General features: G+C 43.7%; 1 long non-coding RNA gene across 1 annotated transcript; it reads right to left on the bottom strand.

Annotated features, from left to right (window-relative positions):
- Window positions 1–16,172: 16,172 nt before the first annotated feature.
- LOC120761581 (uncharacterized) lies at window positions 16,173–19,841 on the bottom strand. Its single transcript, XR_005703697.2, has 3 exons — window positions 19,675–19,841; window positions 16,943–17,211; window positions 16,173–16,821 (listed from the first exon to the last, which is right to left on the bottom strand). It is a non-coding gene; the product is annotated as an uncharacterized LOC120761581 (long non-coding RNA).
- Window positions 19,842–21,429: the final 1,588 nt, after the last annotated feature.

A 21,429-nucleotide genomic window follows, 5' to 3' on the forward strand; every position in this document is an offset into this window, starting at 1 on the left:
TCATCTTCAATAAAGAGTGTGCTACTCCAGCCAGACATTATGTGCTGTCTTAAGGGGTTCATTGAATGCAGAAGTACAGAAGTTACCTGGTGCTGAATTAGGGGAAAAAAAAAAAAAAAAACACCAAGGATAAAAAAAATCAGAATATTTCTCCTTTGCAGAAGAAAGCAGTACATTAACTTGGAGTCTACAGCAGAATTTCACATGCTGGTCCAATATTCTTGCCTTAGAATTCCAAAATATGCCAGTTATACTGTCTGTGGTTACTTTAAAGCAGATGTCATTTTCTTCTTGTTTTCCAGCATTTGCTCCATAAATACCGACAATCCTCTTTACTTACACTTTAACAGATTGCAAATCCCATACACATCACTTAAACCCTGAGTAGTTTAATGTGACATCTAAGGGAAGAAAGTACTGATTTGTGTGGGATTGTCTGCAAGAGTAAGAACTTCTCAGGAAGAACAAGAAATTGGCGGTATGGCAAATGCGTGGATCCTTACTAGTGTTTTATTTCTTGAAAAAAGAATGAAAAAAAGTGTGAATGCATGTCAACACTTTTTCATTGTAATACATGCCAAGATGCATTTTGGTATTTGGATTACTACTTTGCAAAATATCATTTGAGAAAGACCAACTGCTGAACATTTCTGCATTGGAATTTACCATAACTGGCAAAAAGAAATTGTCAAATGTTTACTTGCCTTGTATTTTTATTTGTATTCAGCAGGGAAATTGGTGTGGTTCTCTGTTTTCTCCTGTTAGAAGTTGTTTATTAAGATGTCACACATAAAGCAAAAACCACCACTGTGATCTCAGACATGTCTGCTCTAAAACATCAGGACAGAAGCTGTGACTTCCTCAGGCTTTCAATCCAGGTGCTTTACTGGCAGTGCCAGGAGGGGTTTTGAAGATCAATTGACAACTTCTTCTAAGTAGTTTATTTCCATGGCACATGATGTCCCTCAGTCCGTCTGCTGCTGCTACTCTCTGTGTCTCACCTGGGCTAAACAAGTGAGCCAGTCCCAGCAGCTGGAGCCAGCAATATTCCCTCGTTCAGCTCTTTGGAAGTGGGGTGTCTTTGGGAATAAAAAGACTGTACTAGTGGGGTTTTTTCTTGCTCAAGTTGAATGACCCCTTATAGAGCTTGAAGGAAGAAGCAGCTGGCCAGTTTGACTGTAGAGGAGATTATGAAAGGTCTGAGGGAAGGTGAGTGGATGCAAACAAGAGCCTGAGGCAATTCTGTGAGGACTGACGCTAACATCACTGGAAGCAGCGACTGCACCTTCTCTTTGCAGCACAAAACACACTGCTGGAACTGGCTGGAGCAGGAGACATAAAGAGCCTTTATGAAATAGAGCATGGGGTGTTTACACAAGTAATGGAGACCCTGATGTGGAATGGAGGTTGGAGAAGGCAAAGCTTGACAAGGGGGAATGGGGCTGAGATTAAGTGTAGAAGCAGTGGGGCAGTTGCTGTAAAACATTTCTAGTCTGGGATGCATCTGAAGATTCACACCATTCCTTCTAAGGGAAAATAGCCAAAATCCTCTAGCAGAATGTGTCAGCCCTCAAAGGGTAGCATTGCAGCTTACTTTCCTGATGGTTCCTCCAGGCTATGGTCTAGGGTCTGTGCAGTAAAACAGAGTTCCAGGTTTTTTTCCCTGAGTTCTGAAGGAGATACATTATAAAATCTCTAAAACTACTCAGAAGTTTAGCAATTAAAAAATAAAGGTTCAGTGTAGGTCAGTAATTTAGCAGTGTAATGTCTGGGTCTTAACAGTGTTTTTTTATAGTGCACTTTCTGTAAGTTGGTTTTGCTGCTGAATGATCAAGTTGCCTTTACAAACATACGGGCCTCTTTACATTCTTTAACATACTTAAAAAAGCAGAGGGGAAAAAAAGTGTATGTTGTAGGTGTTTGTTTGGTTGTGTTTGATTTATTTTGAAGACTGACCAAAGTAACAGAATTACCCATTTAGGTAAATGTATATGGGTTCAATCTGTCAGAATTACATTTTGATTTCTAACATTTTATATATGGCAGGGGAAAATAGGGGCTAGAACTCTGAAAATCTTTTGTCACTATGGCAGGGTGGAAACATGATGAATTGAAACTGTTGTTTTTAAACAGTGCAGACCACCTCAAATTCTGTTCAACAGACAGTGCTGTCACCTCATTGTGGAAATATATTTGAATGAGTACTGATATCTGCTGTAGTTTTATCCAGTACAAAACTCCAGCTTGCTCTGTGACCAGCAACTGAAAACATTTGGTATGAAGTTTCAAGAAGCATCCTCTCTAAAAACAAATCCTAGTATTAAATTAGGTGGAGTTGATGTCTTGCTGTTTTAATCATTTAATCAACTCATAGATTTGAGGTTTTTCTACTGTTCAGAAATTTGCAGCATACATTTGAAAGGTAAGTAAGAAACCCTACCACTGATCAAAGAATTGAAATGTGTGCTGGTTATCCGTCACAAGTCAATAAACCGTGATGCCCAGATCGTGTCATTCAGCCTCTGAGGGTGGTTTAGTGTTTTAGTGCAGCTGCCAGGAGGAAATTCAATGCTAAAATAAAAGAGATGGGGGCTTGAGACAAAATTTATCACCTTAACAAGTTATTTTGATGCTGTTTAATACTGTGACCTTGAGATGCAGGCACTGGCAAACAGCATTTTCCATTGTCAGGTGTTGGTGTAACATTTTACAGTATCAGTTCTTTGTGAATTCCAGTGTTACAGAACTCCTGCCTGTGTTTTAACAGCTGTGTATGAAAATTGCATGAAATTGCATGCAATAGTGCCTATTTTGTCATTGTTCTTACGGCTATTAACAGCTAGGATAGTCTCCAGCACTAGTAGTCTTATATTCATGTTTCATAAGACATTCAAAAGGTTGACAATGAATCTTGAGGAATACTTAAAAAGAGAAAGTATTTCAGAAGATTAGAGCTGATATATTAACGCATATCCAAAATTCCTCAAAACTCTTCATGGAAAATGTAAATCTCATGTTTGTGTACATGACAGCTTGGAAAACCATTCTGAGGAAGCAGAAATTTCTACACTTAGAAATTTCCAGTTGTCTTTCTGAAAATATATAGTATTTGTCTGAAAAGTGTTATCACTGTGACTCCTTGGACATATTCATGTACAGTATGTGTGTAATACATGTATACAAAGATGAGACTTTCCTAGTATTTCTTTATAAGGTTAACATTGTGCAAACTTGTAATAGAGAAGGGCAGAAGTATTTGTTGGTATTTTTTATAGAAAAGGTAGCCTGAGAAAGAGAAAACAGCTGTAAGTAGAGTAAAAATGTTAATTTTCAAAGCTGAGAAAGGTGATCCTTTTCAGCTGCATATAAACAGTAGAGTAATTTGACTTTAAAATACAAGATTAAAAGCTGGGATCTCAATTCTGTGAATGGAAAAAATGTCTAGCTATCTCCCTGGAAAACCCTGTTAAAACTACAGTATATACTGATGTAACAGGGAAATGATCTTGTTTTGCAGTTTGTCCTTTTCAGCTACATATTCCTTACACAATTACTTAAATGCTGAATAATTTAGTACTTCATTTTTGCTAAATCCTCCAATGAGGCACTGTGTCTAAGTAGCCAGACTGATTGATTATGAGCTCAGCAATGTCTTTTAGACAAAAAACCTTTAGAAGATATTTTATTTAGTAGAGCTGAAATTTAATATTTCCTTGCCAGCTTTTATATTCTGAAAGTATATTCTGTGATCTTCTATTTCCATAGCTTTTGGCTATTATTGTGTGGCTCCATATTTTAGTGACTTTAAATGATTTTTAACCCTTTTGCTTTTTCTAACGTATTTACCAAATGAGCACAGGTTTAAATGTCTATGCTGTGAACTGTGCTACCTACAGACTCCCCCAACAAGCCTGAAATTGAACAGATTATCCTCTTTGTAAAGTTCTCTTGGGTTTTAACAAAATAAGATTTTGGGAAAGTGAGAGTGGCCCAAGTATGTGCCAAATGCAACGGCTGCAATGGCAACATGAATGGTTCTTAATGTCAAGATTAAATAAAAAGAGCAGGGTTAATTTTCTTATTATTTCGTACCTAGCTACTCAGGACGACGCAAGGCCATTAACTGTAGATTAAGATACCAGTCAGTTTTAATTTATTTTTGATTGTTTCCCTTTCATCGTCTCCTTTGTCGTTTGGTTTTTATCTGTTGCAGGGACATAGTTGAGTAGTCAGCTAATGCCTGTGGTAGCTGTGTGCACTCTCTCTCTGTAACGGGATATTCTGGGACCATTTAGTAAAAGCAGCAATCGGATGGGAACCTGATGTCCTCCCTCAAGACTGCTCTGTGATCTGGCGGCCACAGTTCAAGATCAAGGCACTTCCTTGACAGTGCTTTGTCCAACCCACACATTATTTTACCCATTGGTTTGTCGTGCTCCTGGGAACTTCTCATTGGGAGATGTTGTTTTTTTTTTTTTAATGGGATGTTTCAAGTTCATTGAGTCACAGGGTTGTAGCTGTAGACTGAGTTTTTGAATCCTGCTGGTGTTATCATCCAAGGGTATGAGTGACTGTTGTTTTCAGCTTCCTTTGATTTCAGAGTCCATTGAGACAGAGCTGCAACTTTACAGAGTGCTGGAAAAAGAAGACTACATGCATATCCCTCAATTTCAGGCAATTCAAGTGCGGTAACGTACTTAACAAAGAGCACTAGGTGTGACTTTAATTTGATCTCTCTCACCAATGGGCAGCTAGGGCACTGCTGTGCATAGACTGTATAATTTGGGGCTCACCCTGCTGGCAGGGTCCTGTGAAGGTAGTGTCTCAGAGAAGCCGAGCTACCACGGATGAGCCAATGTTGTCTTCATCAGGACTGCCCACGCAGCCCCAGGGGAGGACGTCTGATCACAGCAACCTCCTGGGTGAGGTGACCTGAGGAGCCCTGCTTGTCTAAAAAAAAGATAAATAAATAAGTAAAATAAAAATAAAAATAACCACAGAAACAAAAGTGATGAATGGGCTTTTCTTAAATTACTGCCTGAGTTTGTAGCAGTGCTGACAGAATTAGCAGCTTATGGTGTTTTGAGTCAGTTCCCTGGTTCAATTTTGCATAATTCAAATAAGGGAAGATTCCTGGAGGATGACGTTGCTGTCTTCAAAACACACAATCCCTCCAGCCAGGTGATATTTAAACACAGGGCCACTAGTGTAGTGCATGATCAGATGCACATTCCTCTCTGTTTAATCTTTGAGCTTGAGAGACCTTTCTCTAAAGGTCACAAAGTGTTAATCTAGATGTGACTAACCAGTTCATGAAAGTTTTAGTAACAGGGAACCTTATCTTGGTCAGTATTTGTATGATAGCTGAAATAGCTCAGTCTCTTGCACTGTGTATTACTACAAACAACAACAAAAAATCAAATTAATTAATAAGAATTTAAAAGCCCATATGGCTGCAAATGTTTCTTCACTGTCAGGTCTTTGCTGCTCAGGCATGAAAGACTTTGGAGGGAAAATAAGATGTTCTGTAAATTGAGGGATATATGTGCATTCTGGTTTTAGCCAGAAATCTGTGCTTCATTTTGGGATGATGAAAAGTGAGTGGGACAACAGGCTCTGGAGGTCTAAACCACTCATGGCCGAAGTCAGGAACAACCGAGTTTAGGATTGCTTTAGCTTGGCACTTAGGAGTTTTTACCCACCTCCTTCCTAGTGCAGCTGAGATTTCTGATTATAATTTAGTAGCATATCCCTAACTGGGTGGCAAGGAAAAGCCATAGAGACCTTACTGCATTTACAGGAATCTTCAGATATCTTCAAGGAGTCCTAAAGGACCTTCCCAGCTCATGGGTCTCTTAAAAGCCTTGAAATTTATTCATGTTTTTATTTGAAAAATCTCTTGAAGATACTCTCTCAAATACCAGAATTAAAATATATTCTCTCATCCAAGTAAAGTTATGTAAGTCTGTATAGGGAGCATGGTATATCTGCATACAAGAAATTGCAAACCAGGGGTTCCAAAATTGCTTTCTGCTTCTGACAAAAACAAAAGCTTTTTCTGGGCACAGGCACAGTGTCCTAAACCCTCATGCTCCATCACAGCCCCACAAAATGTAGTCTACCTGCCTTCAAATATGTCCTTTGCATGCTACTCGTCTCGGTGGTAAACTGTGGAAGTTTATACAAATACTGAGTCATCTATGGCACAGGGTACTTGGTAACTCCTCTGTTCTTTTTTGGTGTAAAATATGTGCTGATTTTGTCATTCCCTCATTGTTTCCTTCTTTTATTATGTTCATTTATTCCAAAGATAAACCAGCCTTTCTTGAGGACAGAGTTAATATTAGGTGAAACACAATTATGCAGTGATTAATGGAGGCCTAGGTGCAGTTAGCAATTACTTGAAATGGGCTGGATTTCCTAATGATTACATTGTTCTCTACAAATTTATTTTGCAGACAACTTATTATACTGAATTTTTCTTGGATAATAAATTTGTGAAACATTTGCAGCATCACCCTGAGGCACTAACAGAAATTACCTCCTCACTGATAAATCATTTAGATGGGTACGGTCTTGTGCAGACCCCATACACTCAAAAAGCCTCACCAGTTTCCAGTTTCTGGAGAGAAATGTGACCACAAAAGCAAGGAGGACTGCCCTGGAAAACTCAAGCATTCACACCATGGTCCACTGGTAAAGTCATGGAATATGTAGGTAAGAGGCACAAACAGATGATATCTGAAAAGTAACTTGGAGTAGCTCTAAGCTGTGCTAATGTTTCCCTTTCTGCTTTCTTAGTCATAACTTTGGGATTATTCTTCATATGATGGTATATTTAGAATGAATATTTGTGTCCTATAACTTTAACCATAGCATAGGTTATTAAAAATTAATTTAATAGTCCTCTAGGATCCAACTCTGGAGGTAGCAAGCAAGCATCTCGGTTATATATTGTCTTCAATTATTCATTAAGAGCTATGGGGAGATTTTCTAGAACATATCTCTAGCAAAGCTCAGAGCTGTTCTAATGCTGATGACAAAGCTCTGCTACTTAGTTTAACAAAAATGGACATGATTTCCCTGTTGGATTTCTCTGTTTGAGCTGTGTAATATTTTATCGCATTTAATAAAGTTTATTACAAACGTGACTTGGTACAACAAAAATCCTCATGGTGAGGCTAAAGCATCATTTAATTTTGAATGGACATTTTGCCAACAAGAATTTTAATATATCACCATGTGTGTGAGCATAATAAATAGTTGAGGACACACAAAGCTTCAGTATGAATTATTTTCTTGTACACTGGAGCCATTTTCTCAGCAGTTTGTACTCCCAGATGCTTTTATTCTATCCTCAGTGTTATTCTGGTTTGGACTTTGTAGTTGTTGCTGATTCTTTTTTGGCAAAGCAAAGCTGCTTTCCTCAAATACTGCCAGTGTTGCATCCTCACAGTGGGAAAGGGTCTCATTGCACTTTGTGCACCAAATGTACAGGTGCATAAATGTACAAGGGTCGAGGGGAAGAGTGTATCCAGAAAAATGTCAACATTTTGAGAGCCAGAGTTGAATTCACGATGCTAAAATACTCTCATCTTAATATTTGTTCCCATATTTTGTTTTCTTTTTGGTTGTTCTATTTTCTTAAACATATACTCTAAGGCATAAGTAAACTTTTAAAAGTTTTTTAACTGTTGCAGAAGTGGGTTTCCAGTGGAGAATTGCACCAGAGTTACTGCAAGCTAAATGCTTACACTTAAAATGCTGTCAATTTTGTGATGACAAGCCCTTGTGTGGCTTCAGTGAAGATTTTTCTCATTTACATGACAGCCAGCTAATGTGTTTTATAATATTTCCCCTTTCCTGAAGGATTGCGTAGCATTTCTGTAATCCCTGTTGCATCCGAAAATTACTGTTGAAACAATAGTGCACCAAATGTCCTGGGCTTCTCTGTAGATTTTTAATTCCTGCTATGAACAGATCAAATGCACAGATTTTGTAAAAAGTATTTTTTCCCTTAATATCCTATTTTGAAGGGAAGAACTTGCTTTGTCGTGTAATTTTACTGTCCTAAGAGGAGGGCACAACATGAAGGAGAAGATAGATCGGTACATTCTTCAGCACAGTTATAACTGAACTTTCAACAAAAACAATGGGACATTTCGCTCCCACTGTAAGGTTCTGAAGAGAGCCATACCACAAGCTTCTTACTGACAAATTCACTTGACTGCATTTTCATCCTGCAGGGATGTGGCTTTCCTGTAGGATGTCTCTTGGAGTGAGGTCCTGTCCACGTGCATTCCCGGTGATGTGCTGCTTCCACTAAGTTACACTTAACACCTCTTTTATAGCCTGCCTATGTTTCATTTCCAGATATTCTGTTTCATAAAAAGCTGGATCCTCTGCTAAATTTTCAGCAAACAAAAGATGAGTGATGGTATTACCTGATCCAGCTGGCCAGAGCAATTCAGCAGGCTCCAGCCTGGAGGGCTGTGAGCACATGAGCTGTGCTGGAACCATGGGGACCCCCTGTTCTCCTTCCCTAGCATGACCTCCACTCACATTCCAAGGGGAACATTCTGGTGTCTGGTGCTCGTGAGAGGAGATCCATGCATATTACTGGATTTCTCCATCCACGTCATCTCTGCCGTCTCTAGAATCAGCGTGAATCAGAGTTCAAAGATCCCATTGGTCCACACAGAAACATCAAGAAAACAAAGGCACTGCCAGCAGTTTCTGACCACCCTTCAGGTTTTGAGCTCTGGGGAGAAACAGCGCTTGGTCCTCTGATGTGCCTACACTGGAGGCCAGGTAAGGATCAGAGTCTGCCTGCAGGACTTGCAAAAGACCGGAGTGAAAGGAGAGCGTTTCAGTCCTCCCTGCAACAGGTTGTTTGCAGGTCGCCTTCAGACAGGCTGGGATGTCATAAGGGACATGAGGGACAGCAGTGTGTTTTTGTCACATTGGTTGTCATCTGATGTTGCATCTGCTGCTGTGTGGGTCACAGGCCAGCGATGCCTGGGGAGTGCAGGGACCCACACTGGGCAGCACTATCTTGGTAAGGTGAGGGCTAAGCCTCTCCCCAAGAGCCAGGACTCCCTGCATGGGGGAAAACACTCATCCTCTGTGGGGAGCCCAGCCAGGAGAGCTGGAGGCTCCCTGGAGACTGGGCAAGGAACCCCATGGGCAGGGAGAACATGGCTGTGGGTGAGAGTGGTGCAGGCAAGAGATTTGCACTATGCTGTGTGAGCACAAGAGCTGAGGGCTGCGGACCAGCACCAGGGATATTGATTCTTTCTAGAGTAATCTAGGACATGTCAGTAAAATTAATTATATTCTTTTTTTATAGCACCCTCAAAGACAGAGATATCCAGGTTGTATATCTTGAGGGTTGCATTCAGTCTCTGTCCAGGTAAACTCTTTGGGTCTTGTTTTTCACACACAAAAAATGAAAATTTCTAATTTTAACTTCGCTATTTAAATGATAAATCTGTGATGGGGTGTGGCCTAATGCAGAATGAATCTCTCAAATGTTTTAACAAAGGAGAGTAGAGCATGTGGGACCTGGAGCTCTGTCCTGCCAGAGGAGCAGCCCCGCCAGCGCGATGAAAGATATTCCACTGCAGGATTTCTGACACATGCTGCCCCTACATTTCTGGTATTTATTATAGAGGGAAGGGAAGACAAAAGCTCAAGGGAAAACAAAAATCTAGGTCTGCCTCAGGTTATTATAAACTGAGAATTGATAGGCAGGCTCAATTGCCTGTTGCTAAGCAGCCAAGAGAATTGGTTGACCATACCCTGGGCCTTTTAAAGGAAAAACACAAAGCAGAAAGCTTTGTATGTGTGTGTGTTTGGTATATGAAATAACATGTAAATATATTGGAAAACAGACGCACAATTTTGTTGCTGTTGTTAAATGTGTGTGAAATGCTCCTGCATGGGTGATGTGAAACAAGTCAGGCGTTGCGTGGGCAGGATAACCTTTGCTTTTTAAAAAAAAAGAGAGAGAGGGATTCTGCCATACAGAAAGACCAAGCAGCACTTCCTTAGTTTTTCCCCATGGAAGAGTCCCTTTAGGGCATTGTCTCACATCCCCCTGAAAAGCTGAAGGCTAATGATCACAGGAACTGCTTTCTGGGAAGCCAAGTCCACCCTTCTCCCAGCCATTATCACCAAAGTGGCCTTCAGCATTATTTTTTTCCAAATGCCAATGCATAAAACAGAACAAAGTAGTGGAGAGCCCCAAGCCTTTATTCTCTGTTATACCACTGCTGTTCCCAGCTTGCTTTTGGGCAGAGTTGTGGGAAAGGCAGGATGCAAAACTCACTGGGTGAAGTAACACCAGGTCCCAGGGGGAGAGGGGAAAGCCCAGCCCTCCCTGGGGACACCCACTACACTGCTGGCTTTCCAGCTCTGGGCTTTCCCCCTCTGTGCTCCTGGCACTCAGGCAGCTGAAGTGGGAGAAAAACTGTGTCTGCCTGGCACAACAGTCTGACAGAAGGTTATGGGGGGGGGGTTGTTATTTTTCTTATCACTCAGACAAGCTAAAATGGGAAAATAAAATAGACATTACACTTGATGAAGACAATGTTATCTTGGGAACCAGCTCTCCTCTCACCACCCATGATTATTTCACACCCTTTTTCTTGTTGCTTCAAGTGTGATTTGGCCTGCCTCAAACCTAAAAACCTAACTCGGTTTGCAATAATCAGTCTCAAAGTTGACAATTTCTGTGTTCTGACTCTGACACCTCCAAGTCCCTTCTCCACTCCAGTACCTTCCCAGCAGCCCCTTACTCACCAGCAGCACCCCCCCAGGGTTATCTCAATTCAAAACAGGTCTGCAGCAACCTCACTCCTTTGCACTAAACCATGTCTTCCCCCACCACCCAGAGTGAATCCCCTTGGAAGCTGCTCACTATGGACCATTACTCCCTGTCCAAACCAGCTGTAACACGTGCCCCTGCTCCTCACACACGCCAAGCAGGCCTCAGTCTGAGGGGCTTTTGGGGTGGTGAAAGCACCCTGGTACCATTCCTGCTCAATCAGGGACTTGGAGTGTGTGTGGGCACATGGGGCCGTCGCTGCAATGTGCAGACAAGGACAGGCACAAGGAGGGAACACTGCAGAGCTGCGCCATCGGGCAGGGTCAGCCCACCCCTGCTCCCCCTCCTTCCCCGAGCACGGGCCTAAAAATAGATGTAATCAGGTTTCAAAAAGGAAAAGAAATGGAAAGGTCAAGTGTCATGACCTTAGACATGCTCTGAGGCTGCTTTTCTCCTTGCGTAGCTGGCCCTCGCTGGGCCCCCCGATGGCGTTTCCGGACCAGAAGCAGCCGGGGCGCACGCCCTGGGCACGGCCATCAGCTGTGGCCTCTGGTCAGGGGGTTCTTCCTTTTTATCCCCCTTCCTATCCGCCTTCCTGCTGCCTGCAACCGGCTCCTTCCTTGCCTTGGGAAAAGCACCAGCGGGCCCCCAGGGCTCCATCCCTGTCTCCTTGCGCCTCACAGGGCCAATTCCCTCCACCGGGGCACCCACCAGAGCCACACTGACTTTGGGGTGCTTGAGCCCCATTCTTTACCAGGTGCATGCAGGGAGGCACCCAGAGCTTTCCTTTCGTGAGCCCACAAGTGTTGGCTTTCCATGGCTGGCCCACATGGCTGCACCGCTCTGTTTGATTTTGTCCCCATCATAACAGAATAAAGCAGCACATTTCATGCTGGGAACTCCAAACCTGGCACAGGGAAGGCAGAGGCTACTGCATCTTTGCGATTACGTTCTCATTTTTCCCGACCGGTGAGAAATCCCTCCATTCTCCTTTGCTTTTTCCTTGCTAAAATAACATCTGAAAAACTTTGGTAATTTTTTTTTTGTGCGTATGTGCTCAGTGCAGGTATGAGTCAGGACTCACATTCTGCCTTCTCTTTCCTTTTGGTGCAGTGAAGAGCACACAGTCCACCCTCCGGATCCAAAGATATACAGAGACTATTCTCTGCCTCTGCCAGCCCTAAGTCTGCCCTGGCACTCTGCATTTATGAATGTTGCAGAAATCACTATATTTCATTGTTCATCAGTGCATATGGGGCTGGCATGACAACAAAACCTTTTCCTGTGCTTTCCATTTGCGGATTTTCATGTTTCCTACTGGGAGTATTTTACTCAATGGTTTAATTTTTATTGCGACAGGAAAATGCAACGAAAGTGCAGAAAAACCAGTCCTGGTGCTGTCAGCTCAGAGCATCCTAGGGGCAGACAAAATCTGCACCATGTCCTGAACTGCAGATGGAGAAATGGGCAAAGTACAAATACTGTAAGCAAAGTTCCCACGGTACATTTATTCTGCAGAAGGCAGAAGGGGCAGGATTTGGGTTTCTGGGCATGCCATTTAACTGCTCCCTCCTCTTCAGGGGCAAAAGGGCAAAAATTTACAAATTTACAAATAAACCAGGCCATTTCTCAGGTGTGAATGGTTATTCTAACTTCCTGACATATTCAACAATGTAGCAGTCTGTCTTTAGCATTTTACTTGTCCCCTCAGTTTGTCCTTGTTCCCTGCTTTTATCCTGTGAAGCTCCCACCTCCGTGCTCCCAGTGCTTTCTTCTGGCTCGTCTGTGTCTCAGCCCTCCTCCTGCATCCCTGGGATCCTTCCCTATAAAGCACAGCGGAGGATTTCAAAGCCTGTAGTCTCTATACCAGTCCACCCAATCTTGCCCAAAATAACTGTGGCACACAGAGAGGTGGCAACTCTCACACAAAAAGAGTTTTCCGCGAGCCACCAGTAGCTGTGTGCACGCACTTTGCACAAGCTGTCCTGCCATCAGGACAGATGCATGGGGATCCATAGCAGGTTTGTTTTGGTTTTTTTTAAATCCAAAGTATTGATACTAGAAAATCACTTCAAAAGGGTATATTCAGAATAATACTCCCTTTTCTTTAATTAAGAAGATTCATCTATTAAACAGGCATATTCTCTGCTTTAAAATGTTCATTATTTCTGTAGATTTCTGCTTCTGTATGTCGTAAATCTTTTCTGGGCACGTGGCTTCCTCCGTAATGATATGTGGAAAACCTGGTGCATGTCATGTTATTTACTACTGGTTATTTGCTTCATCTGCAATATCGGGATCCACCATCTGAGGTGGGATTTGCCTCAGGATCCTTAAAAATTTTAGCTCAGATTATAAATCAAAGTGCAGCTTTTAAAAAAAAAAAAAAAAAAAAAAAAAAAAAAAAAAAAAAAAAAAAAAAAAAAAGAAGTTAAAACTGAGCCCTTCTGGTAGGAGGTTTCCTTGACCCAGATGGGAACTCATGCCAGCTGATGAAAAAATTTTAATAGGAGACTATCTCAGCCTGGCCAGTGGTGTCAGGTGGTACCTGAAGACATCAGGTGTTACATGAGCCCCTGGCACTCCTGGTTGAGCACAGCGGAATCATGGCCATTGGTATCTTCAAACCTGTAAGGTGTCCCCAGGCAGCTGGGACCCCTGCTCACAGTCCAAAAGGATGTGTGTGGGCCACCATCTCTAAAACATCCTATGTGACCCACTGGAGGAAAGGCGAGGCAGTGTTGTGAGATCCATTTTAATGCACTTGTGCCCCTCTGACCTACATTTTGTAAAATGGGATCCATTGTTCAATTTTTTATTCCTCATACTGGTCAATCCTTGCTACAACTAGAGATGCCAACACACCTCCCCCTTGCTCCGCCAGATCCACTTCTGGGACATCAGAATCAAAAGCACTCGGTGTCAGACCACACACAGCCCCAGGGAAGGATGTGGGAGCTCAAGGGGTGCTGTTCCCATGGGGCTCACACAGGCTGTGCCTCAGCTGACAGGGACATCGTCATCAAGATTCTTGTCTTCAAGGGACAGCAGCGCCCCAAAGGCTCTGACAACTGCTTTTATGGACTTGAGCACTGCACGTCCTGGCTTAGAACAACCTGGCACAGCAGCCCCACCCACGCTGCTGGTGAGTAAGGAATGTTATTTTGGGGATTGAAGCCTTGCTCTTACCAAGCTGTGGGGACTGCCAAGGCTTGCTCTTCCCACTGGAGTTGTGAGGGCTTGTCCACCAAAACATGTCTTGTCGACCACATGACTGCTGAAATGCGTGGGGCTGTGTTAGTGCTGGAAGTCACAGGATTACCTCGTGTCAGGCTGAAAAAAATCTGTGAATTTTTATTAGCACAGATTGCAACTTCTCCTGAAATTTGATGTAAACTTTTCCCAGAAACTGACTTGCTTGTGCTAGGAAAACTTCCTCCTATATCCACCCAAGCTGAACATCTTCAGCAGCTTGAACAGGGTCACCAAGCTGAGATGAGAAGGCTGGACCCAAACCTTGTGATGTATAGTGTGACCTCTCCAAGCAGACAGGACTTGTGCTGTGAGCTGGATTCTGGATGTTTTTCTTGAGGTTTTTCCCAAAGCTTTGGCTGACATTGGTCATTTAACCACAGCAGCAGCATTGCAGAGCATATGGCAGGGAAACATGGGCAGTGGGTAATGAATTGGGCTCTGGTGCACAAAGCACATACCCATGGCACAATTCAATGCAAAAACTGTGCCAGGACCTCTGGCACATTCAACGGAAGCCAAACACGCTTGTGCCCCATCTCCTTTGGGGTTCTGCTCTGAGTGGCACAATTATTCACAGGCAGGGTCTGTGGCCTGAGCTCCTGACTTGTCCTTGGAAGAAAAACGTGTGTTGGAAGTGAAACCTTCCTGAAGCCTGGTTTAAACAAAAGTAAAAATACTGAGGGATAATCACGCTGACTAAAGGAGAATTGTGCTTACTTTAAAACATTTCTTGTGAAAAACACTGATTCTTCATGGCACTTTTGCATGAACTTCTAAAGCTCCACCAGCTTCCCAAAGAGCAAATTTTGCTTCAGCTGTCCTTGAGAAATTTCATATGCCAGCAGCCAAGTGGTGCTGCACAGAGCATGGCTCTTGTTGTGGCAGATGGAATTCAATTACTTAATGTGTCACAACCATGACTTTCAGGCTCCTGCTGCCTCACATCTTGAGCAGGAAGAGGGTCAGGAGCCATCAGCCTGGGTGCAGCTTCTCTTCTGTTTGCACTTGTAGAGCAGAAAATGAAAAGCAACCTCCAGGGCCAGAGATTTCTCCAAGGTTGTATCTCCACAAAAAGCAGTTGGATTCCTCCTGGCTTGTCAATCCTGCTCCTAATCCTTCCATGAGAGGACAGCACAGGTTATCTGAAACCATACAACAGTGGAGAAACCTGCTCTTTTGAGGTTCAGTTCCTCGGGACTTGGCGCCTTTGCTAGACCTGTGAGCCACAGCAGGGTCATTGTGCTCTGGTTTTTTGACACAGATAGATTTGTAACAAACTCCTGCCTCCAAGGTGAGTTCAATTCAGCAGGCAGACCTGACAGATGTTAACAAAAACTTTTCAATTACCCTTTGGGAAATACAGATGAATTATCAGGAGGAAACTCAGGTGAACATTTCTCAGAAGGCGAGGAGCTGCTCCCAAGAAGGGTGGCAGATAATCCTTGCTGAGTTGTTAGAAGTCAGCTGGGGTTAAACAGTGAATACCACATAGCAGAAAGTAAAAGAATTATGGCAGTGGGTCAGATCTGGTATGTCTCCCCATCCCAAACCTCCCTCGAGCAACAAGTAGCAGATGTTCAAAGAAAGATGAGAAACGGGGTAAAAGTGATATCCTTGTACGTTCTCCTGGTTTTTGGCACACAGTGGTCTTGGCAAATCTCAGAGTCCTAGGGATAAATCATATATGAAATTCTTATAATTCTTATTTTTGTGATGTGTGACTATGGGATTTTTGTCCTGAATCCACATGAGCTCATTCAGCCACTGAACTGGCTTTTCAGAAAGATGGCATTATTGCAATATCCTGATCTTCTCTGTGGCTTTCCACAAGACTGCTGTGGAAGGGCAGCCTGCTGGGCTGTCTAAATCCAGCCAAGAAGCCTGTACCAGCTACCTCTCAACCAGTCATCAGCTCCAGTTTCCCAGTAGTTACATGAATGGTTGCAGGTCCGACCGCAGGGGGAATGGTGTGTCTCCCTCTGCGGAGCAAGAGCAAGACCACAGCGTTGAGCTGCTCAGTCCTCTGAGGTTTAAGGGCCATTATAAAGCCTGCCAGGACAGCTGCAGATTTCTCTGCAGATTGGTGGGATATCCCAGGGGTTTCATGCAAAAAGGGAATGCCTAAAAACACAGGGGAGAACATTTTTAACATGTGGTGCAGGGGACTCTACCCATGTTCAGGTGGACGGGTTTTGAAAAAGACAGAGTGAAGAGGCAAAAGCCTTTTTTCATTGCAAAATGCTCCATTTCAGCTCCAGACAGCAGAGGACAGGGCTAGGTTGTAAGCTGTAGCCTCAAGCAGCTGCCATCCCTGTGCCCTTGAAGTGCCCTGGGGCACACCCCCAGGCATCAGCCACCTCAAGATGCTTGACGGAGAGGCAGAGGGGATGTGAGTCAAGGAGAGGACGTGGCCACTCCGAGAGGCAGTGCCAGGCTGTAACCCACACCGGAGACCGCCTGCTGCCACGGGCTGAGCTGGTGGTAGGAGAAAAAGGGAAAACTTGGGGCAGCCTAATCCAGCATTAAAGTCCTCACTAATTCTCTCCTTCCTGAGGACACCTGAGCTGCAGGGCTGGTGCGTGGGGGCCGGCGGCTGCCGTCCCAGTTGGCTTGAGCAGCTGCAGCCGTCTGCAGTACTTGTCTCCAGCAAGGTACAGTCTCTGCAGGATGGAGCCCCGGGGTTGGATTTCTGCTCCTCAGAAGTCGCCCCAGTCGTGGGGAGAGAGGGCTGCAGCCTTCTGGATAAAAGGAGATGGAATATGTTGCAGAAATAACCATTGTGCCAGGTGGAGATGCTAAACCTCTGTGATGCTTGGGAGGAGGGAGAAGTGGTTGCCTGGAGAAGATCTCTCCCCTTACCCTGGTAGTCTGAGCTGCTGGGAGCCGGGACACTGTTGGGAACTCTGCAAGGGCAGGCAGGAGAAGTCCTGTCCCACGGGGTGAATAGGGCAGGTCCTGCTGTAAGCAGTTCACATGCAGATTTTATCCCCAGGTGCTGCCAGCGATAAGGAAAATTGCAGGGTCTGTGAAAAGGTGAGATAAGGCAGCAACCTTCTGTGAATTTGTGGCTTTGCATCTTTACAATGTGGTGATGGACGCACTCAGATCCAACAGTAATATAAACTGACCTGAAAAAAATCAGATTGATGCAAAACCTAAAAAGGAGAAAATATATAAGGACAATGCATTTCATTTTCCTGTCCTCTTGGGTTGTTGAACCCTCTGAGTCTGAAGCAACTTTCCAAATGCATTAAAAAAATCAAAGAACTAAAAATAATACCAAATTATTAACTCCCACAGCTGTATATTCACAAGCGAAGCTTATTTTTAAAATAAAAGAATTGGATTTTTTAAATACTTGCTATGTTATTTAAGTACACCATAGTCTGTGTGGAGCACACAAATCTATATCCTTCATCAGCTTTGTTTTCTACCCCACACACTGATTTTTTTTTTTTTAATTTTTTTTTTTTTTCCCCTCCTTATCTTTATTTTCTACTGCTTGGAGAATGAAATCAGTCCAAGGACCAGAGGAGCTTGCTGATTCTTCTGCCCTCCCTCAAAGCAGCTGGGCAGTGCATGAACATCCATCTAAGGGCTGTCATCAGCCCAAGGGGCAGAGGGTGAGATCCAGCCTGGAGGATGCTGGTGTATGGCAAGGAAGGTGAGAAGGGCACAAGAGTGATTCTCACAAGTTACAGCTTAACTGCAAGATTGCTGAGTGCTCTCAGGGGAGGTCTCAGGCCAAGGCTTGAGCCACAGTCCCACATTTGTAAAATTGGGATAATGATTTCAAAGCTTACATGGCATTCAGGAAGGTTGTGACTGCGAATGGTCATGAAAAGCTCCACCACGGCAGACTTGTGGTCCTTATAAGGCTGCTGTCTCTCACTTGAGAGAAAAAGCTTAATTCAAATCAGCTGTCCCCATTGGTATTAAAATTGTTATCACCATTCCTCTTTTGGTTGTCTTAGTGCAATTGTCCTAGAACTAAAACTGTATTTTAAAGATTTAAACTGCAGTTTGACCTCCACGGCTCATCCAGATTCCTTGAAAATAAAGCTTGGAACTTGTTCTGATTTTCTTTTCATAGTCCTGGCCATGACTGGGCTTGAGAATACCAGTTATCAGCATTCAAACAAAAATGACTCAGAGGAAAAATAGTGCCATTATTTGGAAGCCACAGCACAAACTGCTGGCTATCCTCCTTCAGAGCAATAAAACACGGATAGTTTCAGTGAAGAAGTAAAATTAGTGCCTGAGTTTCCTACCCCTGACTGCTATTCCAGACTGCAGCTTAATTCAGCTGTTTATGTGAAGATGCCCTATTGGGATAAGGCAGTGAATCCATCCAATGTTGCAGAGATGAATGCCTTTATTCTTCCTGAAATAAAAATGGTGTCACGGGATCTCTCATGCCTCCCCACAGACAGAAGCTTGATTTAAAATGCTGTCTGAGGGATCACATCACTAGAAGCACATATTACTTCCTAGCTCCGTGCTGGGGTGTTGACAGAAAGCAATAAAGTGTCCTCAGCCATGACATGCAGTGAGATGTTGCATTCCCAAGCATGGCTCAGCACCCAGGCACCTGTGCTGTAGTAAGGGACAACCAGGCTCTTCAGTCCCTGGGCCATGATGGCAGATTTGCATCCCTTCTCTGGAGATACTTTTCTATCTGAATCAGTATAAGCACGGCTTTGTAAAGAGCTGATGAGCTTGAAACATTCCCGCTGCAGCATGTACTCAGCTCGGCTTCTGACAGTGTAATTTATATTTCCCTGTCCACACTGCTATTTTCACACATGGTTAGTACAAGTATTTCGAGTGTAAAGAGCCTTGCTAAGCAGAAACTTCCCCATAATTTATCTATTATTTGAACCATCTCTTGATATGTGTTTGCTTAATGGTGTCAGCACCCCCCAGCTGACGTCACTGGACATCACAGACACCCACCACACCCCTGAGGGAGGGCTTGGAACCTGGGACACTGGAAAGCACATCTGGGAAAAGTGCAACAGCAGGCACCACCTGCCACTGCAGGACCATCCTGACCCAAAAAGTAGCTACACAATCCCCAGGGGTCAGTGGTTTTTGCCATGGTCCCCACAGAGTTTCCCAGTGTAGGGAGAGAAGCGTTTTGTGGCTAAGGAGAATGTAATAGTGGGAGTGTGCAGAAGAGCAAGCTGGCTGGAGGGAGATTGCACTGAGGAGAACAGGTCTGTGCCCAGAGGTGGAGAACAGCCCACATGTGGCCCACTTGGAGCAGTACTGGGAGATGAAAAGTGCTGCTGTTAGCAGTTTGAGACAGGCCAGCCTTTGGAAAACAGCCAGCCTGGGGAAATGGAGTGTGTTGTAACCAGGTACACTTGCAGGAGGAGTGACATTTTCACTGGATTTCCTAAAACATCATTTTTCATCCTGGCTTGATGTTCTGCCCCTCCCATTGCCCAGTGTGTTTAGGAGAGCAAGCAACAGGCAAGCAGGGCATTGCTTTAAACAAACACTTGGCCGTGACGAAAAAATTGCTTTAGCCACAACATGGAAATCTCACTGCATTGAAGTCACTACCAGGAGTAAGGCTGTCTCACCACCAATATTCTTGGCTTTCTTCCCTGAAGGCTCATGTCCTTTGGAATAAACCCCTTCTCTGCTCCTGCATCCATTCCCAATTTCCTTGTGGGAATTTGCTGTGCTGAACACCACCTTAGGGCTTACTTTCTGGCATAGCACTGCAGTTCTGCTCTGTGACAGCTTGCTCAGGTCTCCTCCAGTGATGTTTTCAAGACAGTAAGTCTGCTGAATAGACAAGTTGTCCTGGGAAAAAAAGAAAGAAAGGGGGGAAAAAAAAAAAAAGTATTATTCAGTGATTTGCCATCTTTACAACAAAATCAAGAAGTAAATAAAATAAGTAAATAGGCATACTTGTGAAGCCATTGATCTGAGAGGGAAGAAGCTGAAGCTGATGGGGGAATGATGACTCCACGAGCATTTATGATGCAAAAGGTTTTCGTGGCATGGCACTGGTTTCTCAGCAAGATCTGATTCAATTCCTGCACTGCCCAAATCCCTGTGTTGGTGGGCAGAGTCTGACCATTCCTGCAGGCAGGGAAAACTGCTGGGCAACAAACTCTTGGGTTTGTCTGCAGCCAGGCTAAGGGACACCTTTTGTGACCCTGTGCAGCATTTCTTGGGCCACCAGAAGGAAAGGGCAGCTTTTCCTCCAGGTCTGGTCCTATGAACAGCTTCTGAGCCCAGTCCCAGAAACAACTCAGTGTGAGGCATGCTGGCAGAGGCTGAGGTGGCAAACTCCCCTCTTGCACTCCTACAACTGCTGCTGCTGAAACATAACCCTGGTTTTAAATCAGTTGCGGTGAAACAGAAGACTTTGAGAAAACAAACTCCTTCCAAACATACCCTTAACTTCATTTCCTCTGGTGGCCCTCCTTCTTTCTAGGCTAGGTTTCATGGGTCACTTTGTATTTTAGGGTTTTTTTCTTCTTCTTCTAATTTTAATTCTTGTCCCACCAGGGGTTGTTCTTTCATAGGATCCCAACCACGAATTCTCAGATGGCAATGAGAGCTGAGACAGGGACTTGCCTGTGCTCTCTCTGCTTTTTTTCTTTCCTCTTTTTTGCTAGGTTTTAAGTTGAGCTCTTAACATATCCCATATTTTATTCATTTAGGAGGATTCTTTTACACCACATGAAAAGTAGATTGTCTGCCCAGTCTGCAATCATGCTAAAAAGATTTAAGCCAATAATAAATACAGGTTTTTTCCTAATATATTTTTTCCACCAAACACCACTTCTATTGAAATGCAGCCATTTGAGCACTATTTATTTATGTATCATGTTTCCCAACACACAACTGGATCATCCTTATCAACAGTCGATTCTTACAAAGACAGAAATGTTCAACCCCTTAACAGGGGTAGGATTAAGATTCACTTGCCTCAGGAGTGCAGCTGGAGCAAAACTTGGCAGAAGTGGCACGGTTTCTGGATCAGATCCAGAGGAGGAAGGTGAGGGATGGGCTGTGGTCTTTGTGGCTGGTTCACACAAGCATGCAGACCATTCTAGACATGATTAATGTGGTGCTTGTTACTCTAAGGGAGTGGATTAAGGTGTGTGTGTGTGGGGGGGGGGGGGGGGGGGTGTTGTTCTTTTTTGTTTGGTTGTTTTGGGGTTTTTTTTTCCCCAAAAAAAATCTGTTAAGTGCAGTACTCCCAGCCCACAGCAGCTCCACCGAAATGTCACTGGCTGGGATTACAGTTAAATCCGGCAGATTTTCATCTCCTCTTCCATTTCTCCCGTTGGCAGAGAAAGGTCAAGTTCACCTCATGC

Source organism: Hirundo rustica, chromosome 1 (assembly GCF_015227805.2).
Source record: "Hirundo rustica isolate bHirRus1 chromosome 1, bHirRus1.pri.v3, whole genome shotgun sequence".
Taxonomy (NCBI): domain Eukaryota; kingdom Metazoa; phylum Chordata; class Aves; order Passeriformes; family Hirundinidae; genus Hirundo; species Hirundo rustica.